We start from the raw sequence: 16,412 nt of genomic DNA, 5'->3' as shown, positions 1-16,412 counted from the left end.
TTCATGTTTCTGTGTCTTCATACCTGATATTCCTCTGCCTACATTTTTTTTTTAATTTCAGGTACTTGAAGAATTTCTACTCATCCTCCCAAATCTAGCTCAAGAGTCATGACCATTGTATAGACCTGCCTGACCTTCCCAGTTAAGTCATTCCCTTCTGTGTTGGACCATACTGCCTTTTATAAGGCGAATGGAAGCCCAATGAGGAAGGAGACTGTCTCCTTTATTCACTGTTATTTATCTGGTATCTAGGACAGTGCCTGACATATGGTAGGCAGTCAGTAACTATGTGTTGCATGAACTAATTAGGAATACCTTTCTCATAACACTTACAACAGTACATTGAAATTATTTTACCACTGCCCATCTCTCATACTGTACTATAGGCTTCTAAACTGGAACTACATTTTATTATTATCATACCTATTGTTCCTAATGCAATGTCTAACTCATAATAGGCATGCATTAAATATTTATTAAAAGAATCAATGTCTAAAGTTCATACCATGAAGAATCATTCCTTGGAAAACGGTTTTATGATTTTAAAAATTTCCTTTTCAAATGCAAATATGCCTGAGGGAAAGGACAAAAGCCACACTTTGGCAATTATCAGGCATTAGAACCTTAGCAGAAATTAATTTACCAGATTGATTTCTAACATGGTGGGAAACTTGGATAGGACAAAATATCATGCAGTGCATATAATAGATCCATAACCAGGGACATGGTAGAGGCCCCCTGAGCTGTCTAAGGGTTGCCTACAAGTACTCAGAAGAAGAAAGGCCAGTGTGCTTGTAAATGTCTCTCTGTATATGGTGTCTGAAAGTGGAAAGTGAAGCAATAGTCAAATTGGTTGCTAGTTGGATGAGGAAAAAGTCGGGAAATCCACAGATGGAGAAAATTCTCCTAAGATTTTACCATTCTGAAAAGACAACTCTTTTTTTTAAAAAAAAGATTTTATTTATTTATTTGACAGAGAGAGATCACAAGTAGGCAGAGAAGCAGGCAGAGAGAGGGGAGGGGAAGCAGGCTCCCTGCCGAGCAGAGAGCCCGATGTGGGGCTCGATCCCAGGACCCTGGGATCATGACCCGAGCCAAAGGCAGAGGCTTTAACCTGCTGAGCCACCCAGGTGCCCCTGCCCTGAGAAGACAACTCTTACATGGAAACACATAGACAGCATTCACTGAATAACAGATATTAAATGGATATTCTGAATGGAGAGTAAAGTATCTCCATTTTGCTTAGCTGGCTCTGGATAAGGCTTTCTGTCACTTTAGGCTCTGCAGATAGTGAGCACTCAGGTCTGTGATTGTTGGCAAGGGTCCCAGAAACTGCTTGAAACCAACAGGGCCACTGATACAGTCCCTACTCCCTAGAAGATGCATATCAAAAAAGCCTAACTTGACATTTACATTCCTTAATGAGCATCTGAAGTTCTTTGGCTGGAGGAAAAAAAAAATGGATGGAAAAACTCGGGTTTCAGCCTGTGCAAGAATTAGATTTATCTGATTACACGGTTTTTCATGCAGAGTTAAAACCACTTAATGGGTCTATTTTCAAAGCTTCTTTTCATTGATTTTAGGCAGAAGTAGCTTTCTAAGGTTCTTTGCAAGATTTAGCTTATTTATGCCTCAAGCAGGCTGGAGTATAAAGTTTCTGAGGAAGAGAAAAAATAACCACACAATTCACAGAGGCCTAAATACATGGGCCATGGATTAAAAACTCAAAACTTTCAAGTTGTTGTATGAAGAAATTTGGGGTGTCATTACTTCTAGACCACAGGGAACCAGGACTAATTCCAAGTACTCTGGAAAACAGAATCAGGTCTTCACCTCAGTGAAATCAGCAGCAGTTGTATGTCTTGCTGGTTTAATTTGACATCCAGGAAGCCTTTCCTTACCTTCCTTTCTCTACTCTAGAGCTTCCAATTCTCATCATTACAGTCAATGGGGGGGGGGTGGTAAGTGAAATGGAAAAACCCCTGGGAGCATGAAGACATTAACTTCTTATTAGACTTAACTACCTTAGCACCAATTCACTTAATAGCTACCAGGGGAACACCCTGGGAATAAAGAGTAAGGCCTTGGAGGCAAAGAATCAGTGTTGGAATAAAGGAAGAGAAAGGTGTAGAACAGAGCCTGGCCATAGTTTGAACCAGGGTTGGTTACTATAAGCAGCCCTGGTTAAAAAGGAAGAGGCACAGGAAGGCCCCACACACTGTGGGCAGGCACCAATGAGGCCATCTAGAGGAAAGACAGGGAAATACAAAGTACTGTGAACAATTCCTCTTGTTTAAGGCTGGCTTAGAAGGAAACCTAACAAAATGAGCTCAGCTCCTTCTCCTCCCTCCTATACCCCCCAGTTCTGAAAATACTCTTTCATTTATGTTCAGACAAAGGCATTTGGAGATACTGCCAATCTACAGTGATAGGGAATCCATCCATCACCAGTAATTGTATTGGGAGGACACTTTGCTCTTCTCCTTGAATCAAAGTCTTTGATATGGGATGTCACAACTCAAAAAAGCTGTACTGACATCATTATTCGGGAGCCTAGATAAGCATATTGATGCAGCTCTAAACTTCAGCACAGGCCTCAGTCTCACCAAGATCTCATGGGATGTCTAGCTAGCTCTTATCAATTACACCGGTTTCCTTCCTCCTAGGGCACGAACTGCCTACCTCTCAACTGGGTCCCAGTTTGAAGTCTTGGTGTTTTGTGTTCTTCATGCTCATTACCATCAGTCTTGCTCACAGAATAAAACTGTCAAATCTAGTTTTGCTTACTTTATTTCCAGCCATGTCCAAACTGGTCCATCCCCTTTTGTGTCACATTCCTATGCTTTCTGTAGTTCCTCTGATCTATTTCACTGTACCCTCTGGAGCCTTTCTCTACTTCCAGTAGCATTTATTATATTTTCTACCTTTCCCCCACAATACTCCCTCTGCCCTGTGATTTACCTACTGCCTGCTAGCTTACTCCTCAGATCTCTGCTTCTCTTGTAACCATTCCAAAAGGATGTCCCTTTTCCTTGTCCTCTCAGAACCAAGACCACAGTGCTGACTTCTCCACATTTATCTCAGCTGCCTAGCCTTCCATTGTTCCATCACCTTCCTTCATTTGCCACTATTTGAGGTTCTTGCTGTAGTCCAAGTACACCTTCAACTTCTCATCTTCCACATTGCATCGTTCACCCCAGGTCCCTCCACCACCTTGTGTTTCTAGTATTTCCTTCCTAACTGGTGTAAGGTGGTATCTCAATGTGGTTTTTTTTTTTTATAAACATATATTTTTATCCCCAGGGGTACAGGTCTGCGAATCGCCAGGTTTACACACTTCACAGCACTCACCATAGCACATACCCTCCCCAATATCCATAACCCCACCCCCCCTCTCCCAGCCCCCCTCCCCCCATCAACCCTCACTTTGTTTTGTGAGATTAAGAGTCACTTATGGTTTCTCTCCCTCCCAATCCCATCTTGTTTCATTTATTCTTCTCCTACCCCCTCAACCCCCCATGTTGCATCTCCTCTCCCTCATATCAGGGAGATCATATGATAGTTGTCTTTCTCCGATTGACTTATTTCGCTAAGCATGATACCCTCTAGTTCCATCCACGTCGTCGCAAATGGCAAGATTTCATTTCTTTTGATGGCTGCATAGTATTCCATTGTGTATATATACCACATCTTCTTTATCCATTCATCTGTTGATGGACATCTAGGTTCTTTCCATAGTTTGGCTATTGTAGACATTGCTGCTATAAACATTCGGGTGCATGTGCCCCTTCGGATCACCACGTTTGTATCTTTAGGGTAAATACTCAATGTGGTTTTGATTTGAATCTCCCTGATGGCTAGTGATGATGAACGTTTTTTCATGTGTCTGTTAGCCATTTATATGTCTTCATTGGAGAAGTGTCTGTTCATGTCTTCTGCCCATTTTTGACAGAATTATCTGTTTTGTGTGTGTTGAGTTTGAGGAGTTCTTTATAGATCCTGGATATCAGCCCTTTGTCTGTATTGTCATTTGCAAATATTTCCTCCCATTCCATGGGTTGCCTCTTTGTTTTGTTGACTATTTCCTTTGCTGTGCAGAAGCTTTTGATCTAATATTTCCTTCCATACAGACTTCTGTCCAGGGTGACATTTTCAATTTCTATGTAATCATACCCTGGCCTAGAAACTCCTTAATTCATTCTACTCTGAAGACATTTACTTCCAGCTAATTTAGGTGAGGAGGATGGAGTGAGAAGATAGAGAAGCCAAGGAACAAACACTGAGAAACCACTACATTTAGGGAGTGGGCAAAGTAAGAGGGGACAGTGAAGATTGAAAAGAAATGCATAGGGATTTAAGGGGAGAACTAAAAGAAGGCAGAACTTTATAAGCCTTGGGAGGAGTAGATGATGAACACATCAGATGCTCTATAGTGGTCATTATTCTTATTAACAGAGCATAAGTCCAAAATACCAGCCCATAATTAGAGACCCCAACCAGAGTCACAGGCAAGGAGCAATTGTAGGGTTCCTATGACAGAACATCCTAAGTAAGACTTTATTGGACTTCCTTTTTCCTACTTTGTTCCCTGTTCCACTACACCCCCAGTTCTTTCTCTTAGAAGTTAGGATCGCATCCCTATGAATGACTATATGGATTTGCTCTCTAGAGTAGAACTACAGAGAGTGAAAGTTCCTTAACAAGGTTCTCTATAACCTGTACACTCATTTCTTCTTTATTCTTCTTTATTCTCATTCTTACATTTAATCCTCTAGGTACGCTGAATTGTTCATAGTCCTCACACACTCTCTTGTGTCCCTGTGCCTTAGTTCAAGTTGTTCCATATGCTTAGGAACACTTCATTCGTGCAGCAAATAATTGAGAATGTCTGCCAGCACCATTTCAGATTCTGAGTAGACAGTGGTGTACATAACAGAATTCACTTACCTTTGTGGCTGGCATTTATATTCTAGTTGAGGGATTGAAAATAAATGTGTAAATGAAACAAAAAAAGTACAAAGACATATTGTGACAAGTGCTAGAAAAAAATGAAGAAAGAGTAATGAATAGAAAATAGGGTATTATTTTCAACAAGGTAGACAGGAAAGTCCTCTCTAAAAGGTGTCTTGTGACGAATTATTAGTATTTCTATCCTGCCCATTCTTCAGGTGTCTGTATCAGTCTTTACCTCTCCAGGAAGCCTGCTCTGAATCACCAGGTCAGGATAAATACTTCTCTTCTGGGCTCTCACAATACCCAGTATATCCTGCACACAGTGCCTGACTCATAATAAGCACCCAGTAGAGTAAGGGTTCCTAAGCAGGGAACTATGGACCTTAAAGGAATCTACAGGAAGACTAACTTGCATTCAAATGTTAGTACACATGTGCATTCATGTATTTTTCTAGAGCAAGTGTTCAGATATTTTATCATATTCTCAAAGAATAAATTACCTCATGAAAGGGTAAAACCTACTGCTGAGTTGATGGTCAGCGAGCCATCAAATTTCACTGCCTCCTTATAAGTACTACATTAGCTCTCCTTGGATGAGCTCTGTCTCAGAGGTACGTAGGCTTTATGCTGAATTAGTACTCACACTAATTCATTTCTTTAATGTATTCAATTCTCCTTCATTCAGTGGCAAAAATATACTAGGCGCTATGTTAAGCACAGTGGGGGCTAAAGGGATGAGGTCCAAACATAGAGAAGAGCAAAGGCCTCAAGCCATTTCCTCACATGTATCTATTCTCCCCTATTTGGTCACAAATTCCTGTAAAGACAGAATCCCTTGCTGTGCTTTCTTCTATATCTCCCTTTAGTCCTTAATGTGAACTCCTATGTAAATGGTCCTCAGTAAAGAGCTATTCATTTCTTGGTCATTTTTGTCAGAATGACAGGGTAGTGAGCTAAATTCTATCATATCCAGTTAATAATAGGTCTGCGTGTCTTTCAGCAATGTGGTTACATATGATTTATGAACAATAGCAATAGCTCAAAAAATACAAATCCTCCTGAATTAATGTTGTGATCTCCTTCTGAATTGGAATAGTGGTACCCATGCTATGTTCTATGGGAAAATGAGTAAGTCTCCTGGGAGAGAAATAAAATAGCCATAGAAATATATCTTTAGGGCTAATTTTTTCCCACCAGAGAACACAACACAGCAAAAGGGCACATAATTCAGAAAGCAGCAGATTATTCAAACTAAGGACAGCTTGATGAGGGAGAACTCAACATCCAGAAACAGGAAGAAGGTGGAAAAGGGAGGAGGTAAAAGGAAGAAAGGAGAGGGAACAGCACACTTGTGTTGCTGGTGTCCACTGGATATCTTTTGGTCTCTTCCAATGGGAAATAGTTTGATTTTAGTCAGTTGAAACTGTCTCTGAAGTGATAATTCTAAATTCTTCCCTGCCCAATTCTTTTCTAACATTCTGGGTCATACCTAGATGAAAAAGCAAATTACTTCCTTCAGCTGTGAGTAGTCTTCCTTAGAAGAATAATGGGAACCATGTCTCAAAATATTTACCATTTTTTTCCGGACCCTATTAAAAAATCATTTTTATCCTCTCTGTTTTGTTAAAGGGTCAGTGGGGGAATCCAAGAAAAGGGATATTTTAGAGTTGCTCTTTATAGGAATAAGTCTTTGCCAAATTAGATTATTTAGGATTAGGATTAATCTGAACCTGTGCAAAGTCTACCTTTCCAAGAAAGATTAAAGAAAAAGAACTCTATCAAGTATTAAATGTAAAATAACTGCTAATAAACTGCTTTAGTAAAAAGACTCCCTTGGACCAGTTTTAATTAAGATATTATTTGTAGGAAGGTAGATGTAAAAAAAAAAAAAAAGGGCTATCCAAGAACTGTTTTATAAAAATTCAGTTTCTTAACTAGACTTGACATTCCTCCTATAATTTTGTTTTACTGTCTATCCAAAGATAATAAAAATCCAATGTTCTACAAATGATCTTAAAATCTGAATTTTCAAGGGGGGCATATTAAAATGAGCACTATGGTGTACACCTGAAAAGGAACATGGGACCCTAAATCTTCAAGAGAGCCATAAGCATCTGTGGAAAACCAAACTTCACATGGATGGCAACATCTCACACAGGCTTCTACAGCATAAAATCCACATACAGGGAATGGATGTGGCAAATGCTCCAAACTGACAAAGGTCTCCCTACAGATCCACATAGATTTCTGAACATAATCTCAGGTCTAGAATAAAACATCCCATCTGTAGACATTTTAGTTTTTTAAATACATCAATCATACTTATTTTAAAGTTTGTATCTGATAAATCCATTATCTGGGGCCCCTGTGGATCTGTTTCTATTATCTCTGGTTTATGTTCATTTTTGGTCATGTCTTATTATCTCTTTCTACGACTCGTTATTTTTGACTAAATGTCTAAGACATCATGTGTGAAAAATTATAAAACTGATTTGAGGCTTTAGATGATATTGTCTTCCTCCAGAGACAATTTACATTTGTTTTTGGCAAGCATTAATAGTCCAAGGGCACTAACAACCCCATATCATTTTAACTCAATCAGATATTAAAATAACTAGATGCTAGGCTTCAGTCTTTTTAGAGGCTAGTCCATCTCCAGTTTTCTCTTACACCTACAATGTTGCCCTTCAGCGTCCCAATCCAAAACTGAAGCTTTACCAGACACCCTTCTCTTTAATGGGTCCTGACTTTCAATTCTGTCCCTCAGACTCTGGGAGTTATAAGTTCTCCTCAGTTTCTTAGTCTCTTAGCTGCACTTTCGGAATCGTGAAATATGCTAATGAGAAATGTGTTCTCTGTTCTTTTGGTTCTCTGTTCTTTTGGTGTTGGTCTACTAATTCTTCCCTTGTTTAATCTTAAAATAAATATTATTTATACTTTATACTCATTTGCAAGTTTGGTCCAAACTAGTAGGACTGACTTATTCATTAAACACAATAGAGATTATGCCTAAGACCCACAATATTTTTAGGGGCCCGTAAAAAATGTTTTAATTTCCTTTTTTTTTTAAAGATTTTACTTATTTATTTGACAGAGAGAGAGCTCACAAGTAGGCAGAGAGGCAGGCAGAGAGAGGGGGAAGCAGGCTCCCTGCCGAGCAGAGAGCCCGACAACGTGGGGCTTGATCCCAGGACCCTGAGATCATGACCTGAGCCAAAGGTAGGCCCAGGTGCCCCTTAATTTCTTATAAAATCAAAACAAAAAAAATAAACTTTTAGTTTGGAGAAAATGTTTTCATATGCAATGTTAATATGTTAATTTTTATAATTCAGTTATAAAATATAATTTTTTTAAAAATTTTATTTATTTATTTGACAGAGAGAGAGATCACAAGTAGGCAGAGAGGCAGGCAGAGAGAGGAGGAAGCAGGCTCACTGCTGAGCAGAGAGCCCGATGCGGGGCTCGATCCCAGGACCCTGAGATCATGACCTGAGCCGAAGGCAGAGGCTTTAACCCACTGAGCCACCCAGGTGCCCCTAAAATATAATTTTTTAAAAGTTTTAATGGAGGAAAGAGTTCATAAAGATAAAACTGCCTAAAAGCCATAACGTGGCCCTAAAAGCTAGTAGTCTTCCATTGCTGAATGCAAAAGTTCTCTAGAGGTATTTTAAAGGCATTAATACTATTGTAATCTCATCTGCATAATATTTTACACTTTGCAAAGTGTTTTCCCATCCACCATCTTGTCTGAGATTTCCAAGAATTTGGTAAGCTAAATGAGACAAGTATTAGTTTACCATTGAGGGAAACAAGACACAGAGAGTTTAAGAGACTTGCTTAAAGTCACACAACATATCAGTAATAGACACAAGATAGAAGCCCATATCTGGAGCTAAACAGCATTCCAGAAATGCGTCATACAATAGAATCACAGAAACTGTGAATATTTTGAGAATAATTATGATATGAAAACCCATTATCAAAAACTCATGAAAATACTTCCTTACACCAATAAGCATACTGTTCTAGGAGTCATAAGATCTGAGTTCTAATCCTGACTCAGCATTAACTTATTGTTGACCTTAAACAAGTCATGTTTTGGTCCTGGCCCTCTGTCTAAAATAAAGCCTATGGAGAGATCAATGTGAAATTCCCAACCAGCTCCATTTTTTTTTTATTATTCAATAAACCTAAAATGGCCAAACATTTAGCCTAGAATTTGTTTCAAAGAAGGCTGGGAATTAAAAAACCAATCACGATTCTCTAAATGAATATAAATAGTCTACCACATAATAGCCAAAAGTACCCAGTCCCCTTTATGTAACAAACTAAAGCATATGGGGGAAAGAACCCTAACAATGAAACAAGACAATGTCAGATAAATGCCACTTCCCCTATTATCTGCAGGGTCTCAGAGACAAATCAATAAGTGTGGAGCCAGGTCCCTGTCCACAGTGCCACTGTCTTTATTAATATTGCTTCTTTCAGTTCCATTAATATTGCAAATACCAACAAACAATTTGTGTCTAAACCCTCTACTTTTTTTTTTTTTTTTGCTAAGAGACGACTGTTTAAAAGCAGGGAGTTATACTTATCTGAACCCTATACACTTGGATTCTAGAATAATCCTCAACAGCAAAGTAATTTCCTAGCTAGATCACTGAGTTACTTAGATCACATTTATCTAGGGAGAACAGAGTATACAAGTAGAAAGAAAGTTCAGGGGACCAGGCTTTAACTGGTGCTGTTTCAGGTGATAGTCACATTCAGTTCCTTCAGACCTATATAATGCCTATATTCAGAAGGTAGGGAAATAACCCTCCTCTGGGAGTTAGAACACAGGGTTTAGGGACTACTCTGGCATAGACACTCATTGTATATGTCTAGTAAACCCCTTCCCTCTCTGGACCTCAGTCTCCTGTTTATATACAAACATGGGGTTAGATTAATGATTTCTAAGATTCCTTTCAGTTCTAAACATTCAAAATTTTATTCTCAATCAGTTTTGCAATGTATTGGTTCTTTATAATGTTTCTCATTTTCCATGCCACCAGAATTGTTTTTTCTACCTGTCCCTTGGCTTTACTGGGTGCCACTGTGTGACATCAGGATGCTAACATTGCTAACATAGACTCCCTGACATTTTGCCAGTGGTACTGCCCACATGGGTGGATAAAAGGATTTTAAGAGCATCATCTACTGACAAGTCAAGATCTCTGGGAAGATTGGGGTGAGAGTGGAGGAAGGAAGGGAAAAACCTCAAGATGTAACATACAAGCCACACATTTTCCTTTCAAAGGCTTGCTTTGTGAGGAACAGAATGCTACCGGAGCACCTGGTATCCCCTTTTCTGAGAAAACATTTTCTTTCCATGGTGATGGCACTTCATCTTCTGTAAGAATCAGACAGCATGGGTTTTCCACTGCCATGGCAGAGAATGGCACCAGTTCCCAGAATTGAGATGCCCAAGTAATACACATAAAGAGTAGGCTCAGCAACTACTAATGGGGGCTACAGTGCTGAGGTACACTACTGAGACAGGGCATTGGAAGAAGAGGGTGGTAGGGAGGAAAGGCTGGAAGGAGGAAAATAGAGAGCAAAAGGTAAGAAGAAAAAAGAAAATTGTATAAAGAAATATAAAAACAAATGAATTGATACTCTATTAATAAAATTAATACCTCTTTATGTTTATATTAAGGAGATTAATGTAATTAATGTAATTTTGGAGACCAGAAAATTTATTGTGAGTCATATTAAAAGTATTTAAAATTATGACAGGAAAGTCATTCATTCATTCCTTGCATACAACGTTAGATCACATGTTATTCTCGTTCAGATTTTCAACTAACTGCTACTGTCACTTTAAGCAACTTGCAGTTCTGAATACTGGTGGCAAAGCCTCTGGTACTTCCTACAACTTGTATATGTATTGCAAAAATACTCAACGGATATATGTTAAACCTAGTAAGGGGTTATTTTTATTTTCTTTCAAGACCTATGTCTCCTTTGGATGGACTAAAGCCAATAACATGGGTTCATGAGTGTAAACCTGAGTTAATTGTTTCCACACTTCCAAACTGTCCAGTGCTACAGCAATACACAATATAGCATGATTCCTTGGGCAGCTACCAGGTTGTTCTACCCCCTCAAACCAATTCTGCTTCCAGAGAATTCCATGCAATTACCTCCATTGTATGACCCTTTTCTGAATGGACAGTCTAAAGAGCATGTGCTTTGGACAGAAATAGACTTGAGGTTGAATCCAGACCCTGTAACAATTTAGCTGTGTAGTATTAGGTAAATTAGGGATGATGAGTCATACCATGTTGGGTCCTTGAGACCATTAAATGAAATAATGAGTATAAAGCCCCTAGCACAGAGTAGGTATTTAAGCAATGCTAGATGTCATTATATTCATTAGAACACTAACAATAATGATAACTACTGTTGATGTTATTATAATTGTTGCAGATATCCTCCTACCAGCTTAGTTCAGCTCATTCCTACAACCAACAGTTAGGTTAGCCCCCAATCCTCTGCCTCACCAAATGGCCACTGCTAGTTCCCAGATACCCTCCCTCTGCCTGTCCTGTACTACCCACTGTGTGCTCTAGGAATCTGTTCTGACAAACAAGCAGGCTGCAAGCCAGAATTCACCAATAGGCTAATGGCCCTACCAGCTGCCGTACCTAATCCCAAGGAGGAAAGGAAAAGTGAGAGCACCAAATATATCAATGGCCCCTGTCTGGCCAGCTCACGAGAATTATCAATTAAGAACTGAGGATGCTGGGCGCCTGGGTGGCTCAGTGGGTTAAGCCGCTGCCTTCGGCTCAGGTCATGATCTCAGGGTCCTGGGATCGAGTCCCACATCGGGCTCTCTGCTCAGCAAGAAGCCTGCTTCCCTCTCTCTCTCTCTGCCTGCCTCTCCGTCTACTTGTGATCTCTCTCTGTCAAATAAATAAAATAAAAAATCTTTAAAAAAAAAAAGAACTGAGGATGCTTTGTGTGCTCATATCTTCTTATTTATGGGAATGATGGTTGCGATGTAGCATATCACTCTTAATTGCTTCAGCCCCTCAGTTATCTGCAAGGGAAAGGAGGGAGCATGGCCTGCTGCAAGGCAAGATCTGTAATTGATGGTCACCTGAACAACATTGATCAGGTCTTGCATTAAGCAGGAGCAATTAAAAAGAAAGTTCCACTGGAAACAGGCAGGTGCTACATCAGGTTGGATTCCCTTTTACATCTCAGAACTTAAATCTAGCCCTGCAACTTGGGAAGGCATTATCTGATATACTTATGGGCAGGGCCATACTCACTTGGGAGAAGTTGGGCAACCATTCTTGGGTCCTAGGTTTAAAGGTTCTTGACCCTTAGGAAATCTTGAGTCTTGAGGTTTCATCTCAAATCATGCCTTTGGAAAGAGTTGCTGAGAAATATGAGATGTGAGAAATATGAGGTGACATATTCAAATGCCCCCTTACTAAGTCTTCCAAAGCTAACATGTCAGGTTTTTAAATAAACTCTTAACTGTTACAGTAACCTATATTAAGACATTAAAGGCTCATAACCAGAACCTCAAATAAGCAACATATTCTTAACATTTAAGTTCCCTATCTGACTGACATTCTGTCCCTAATTGTAATTGTTCGATACATCATGATTCCCTGGGCCAATCTGCCACCTCTTCCTTATCCTTTTCCATCACTGCCACCTCCTCTCCCATTGGTCCTGGGCCTTTTTCCTGCTCCATTATACACAAGTATGTGGCAATAGATAGCACTGGGTGTTGGGCTGAAGTGCATACATTTTCCTTATAGAGTTCTTTTAGCATCTGTCACAGAGCTACTGTTTCCCTCCTAGGGCTGTGAGCCTCTTGAGGACAGGAAGCATGAGTTACATAGTATCCACTACAAAAGTTTGTTGTAAGCATTACTGGTAAAGAAAAGACTTCATATAAGCACTTCCTAGTGCCCAGCATGGAGCAAGTACTGTAAAAGTTTTAGTAGCATCATCATCATTCTCATCCCATGTCACTTTCCCATCACCTCACACAATACCTGGCATAGGAAAGGTACTAAATATGTATCTCTAAGTCAAGAATTACTCATCTAAAACCTTTGAGTCCATAAGTACTTCAGAATTTGAAGTATTTTTCAGATTTGAGAAAGAGAATATGGGGCACATACTATAAATTGCACCCCAGCAAGATTGGGAACAGCATCCCATAACCAAACACATAAATATACCTCTAGTGAAACAAAGATATATTCACTCTAAATTGGATTAATAAAGAATATAAAAGCCCCCATAAATCAGACCAGGAAAGAGTTTACTATCAAATGAGTTTGGGTATCAATTTAAAAATAGACACACACACACACACACACACACACACACACACACACACAGGGCTCAGTTTTCAGACCTCAGATTTTGGAATTGTGGATAACAGATTGTGGACCTTTATTAAATAGAAATGGGGGCACCTGGGTGGCTCAGCTGGTTAAGCATCCGACTTTACCTCGGGTGTGATCTCAGGTTCCGGTATGATCTCAGGGTCATGGGATCAGGCTCCACATAGGGCTCTGAACTCAGCAGGGAGTCTGCTTCTCCCTCTCCCTCATTCTCTCTCTCTGCCCCTCCCCCTGGTTTTTTTCTCTCTTTCTCAAATAAATAAAATCTTTAAAAGAAGGAAAGGAAAGAAGGGCAGGGCAAGGAAAGGGAAGGGAAGGGAAGGAAAGGAAAGGGAGGGAAAGGAAAGGAAAGGAAGAAAGAGGGAATGGAAGAAAGGGAGGGAGGGAAGGAAAGGGGAGGAAAAGGAAAAAAGGAAAAAAATGATTGGAGGACAGTCTTTAACCTCAGCACCCCTTTCAGAGTAAGGAGACATTAACTACCCTCCTTTAACTCTTTGGACAAGTTTGCCTTCTGTGTCTTACATCAAAATTGAACAATTACTCTATGGTAATGGGCACACCTGTACAAAATAATTTCTTTTTAAAGATTTATATATTTATTTTAGAGAGTGCCTGCACAATTGGGGGAGGAGGAGAAAGGGAAAAAGAAAGAATCTCATGCAGCTTCCCTGCTGAGAGTGGAGCTTGACACAGGGCTAAATCTAAGGACCCTGATCAGGATAATGACTTGAGCCAAAATTAAAAGTCAGACGCTTAACTGACTGAGCCACCCAAGCACCCCTGTGCAAAATAATTTCTAAGGAAGTCAGTTCTTCTCCCCTACCCCACTCACTAAGCTTCTATTAGTACATAGGCAATGTACAGTGGGTATATTTGTAGAGCTAACAACTCTGACATCCACAGGACTGTGTCCTTAAGCAAATGCTTTTACCTCTCTCAGTACCAATTAAACTAGGAAAGGGTACATCTAGAGGTAAATGCTAATATTTAGTGAGAACCTGGCAGGGTATGAATCTTTTTTTAAATAACATATGCAATTTTTATTATGTTATGCAGGGTATGACTCTTGCCTATATTCTCACCTATATTTTACAGGTGAAGGAAGTGAGTTTCAAAGAATTAAGGTTAAGAGTAGCCCTTTCCCCTCTGTTGTGAGAGAGACTGTTGAGAGAATGGGGTAGGGGGAATATTGGAACAAACCAAAGTGTTAACTACACACACACACACACACACACACACACACACACACACACACACAAATACTCTGAAGGTATTAATATTGTAACAAATTGCAAACCTGATGCCTCTGCCCATTTCCCTACTAGCATTTTGTACCACAGCGGCTGCAGTAGGGACAGAGTGTGAAATTCAGAACTAAAAGAAGAAACCAAGGAGATGGAAGCTCTGAAGTGTGAGGGAGAAGCAAGGGCCACTTAATTGCAGAGATCAAGTTGCTATATTTTACTCCTAGCTGAGAATGTAAATGATGCCATCATCAACTATTCTTTGGCAATATCTTTTAGTATTCAGAGTACAGTTGTGTAGTCTGAAAACAATTTAAATTGAACAAAAACTAGTGCTGCTTTTACTGATTCTAATATTGGATTCTTCCCTTACCCTCCCCACAGAGTCTCTTGTATTAATAATACACAGTGAGTCAATCTGGTATATCTTGATAGTTGAATAAGCTCTTTGATTTTTGAATTATTTTGAGATTAACTGAATTTGAAATGTGGGCTCTTTGCAGTACCTTGCTGGCACAAAAAGATGAGCTTTGTTATTGACAGAGAAGACTTGCACATGTTATTTTTTTTATCAGTATTCACCTGTGCTGAACCCATGTTCACTTCAGCCTGGCCTGCCTGCCTGGATGGGAACTGAGAGGCCAGGTTCAAAAGTGCAATTTACAATATTCTCTCTTAACTCCTGTGAACTGCCATGCAGAATGAGGTGACTGCTGCCTGGAGGACCAGACACATATTTCTTGCCACAATCAAGGAATATTGTCCATTATATTAGGGTTTTTGAAAACTTGCATAATATCCCAAATGAATAAAAGCTGTCATCCAAGAATCATATTATAGGTAAATTGAATCAGAATATCCCTGGAGCTGTTCAAGAGTTTGTATGTAAGCCCTATAATCCTGTCCTTGGTCCTAAAAGAAACCTAGTAATTTCACATCAGCCTTATGGCCTTAGTCTGTGGACTCCAAGGTAATCAAACATCCTCTATATCCTTTATTCCCATAGTAGCTCCGAAGCTTTCTCCTCTCTCTTCTTTTCTCCCTGTATTTATTTTTTTTTAATTTTTATTTAATTTCTTTTCAGTGTAACAGATTTCATTGTTTATGTACCACACCCAGTGCTCCATGCAATACGTGCCCTCCATAATACCCACCACCAGGCTCCCCCAACCTCCCACCCCCCCTTTCAAAACCCTCAGATTGTCTCCCTGTATTTATTTTCTTAACCCAAGACTCTGCTATCTATTTAAAATGATTATGTCTCCAAACACCCTGCCACCCTACTGCCACCCTACTATCCCTCTTCCCTTGTTATTTGCTCCTAATTTTGATACTCCTTTATTTTATTTATTCTTTCTAGGCCAGTTTGTCCTATCCTATTCTTCTTTCCTTCAGGTTTTCTTCACCTTATTTCCCTTGATTTATCATCTTCTACTTACCCCATAGCAAAAAGCTAACCTGGCCAGTCCTACAGAGAGTGACTATAACACAATACATAATGAAAGCACCCATGAGTAAGCACAATGACTAGCTGGTCCATTCACCAACTGGCTAGGAGTCCTGCCTTAATACATAGATATAAATGATTTTTAAATAACCATGCAGTAATTTGCAGGTTACTGCTTCTGAAGTATTTGTACTTTTTGCATTTCTGTTATACAGGGTAAAGTTTATACGCCAAGTGTTTATAGAACATCAGTGAGGACACAATAGCACTACTAAATAAATAAATAGATAGATAGATAGATAGATAGATAGATAGATAGATAGTAAAAGCCAACAGGCCTCACAAAGGCCC

Source organism: Lutra lutra, chromosome X (genome assembly GCF_902655055.1).
Source record: "Lutra lutra chromosome X, mLutLut1.2, whole genome shotgun sequence".
Classification (NCBI taxonomy): domain Eukaryota; kingdom Metazoa; phylum Chordata; class Mammalia; order Carnivora; family Mustelidae; genus Lutra; species Lutra lutra.
This window is presented reverse-complemented; position numbering follows the sequence as displayed.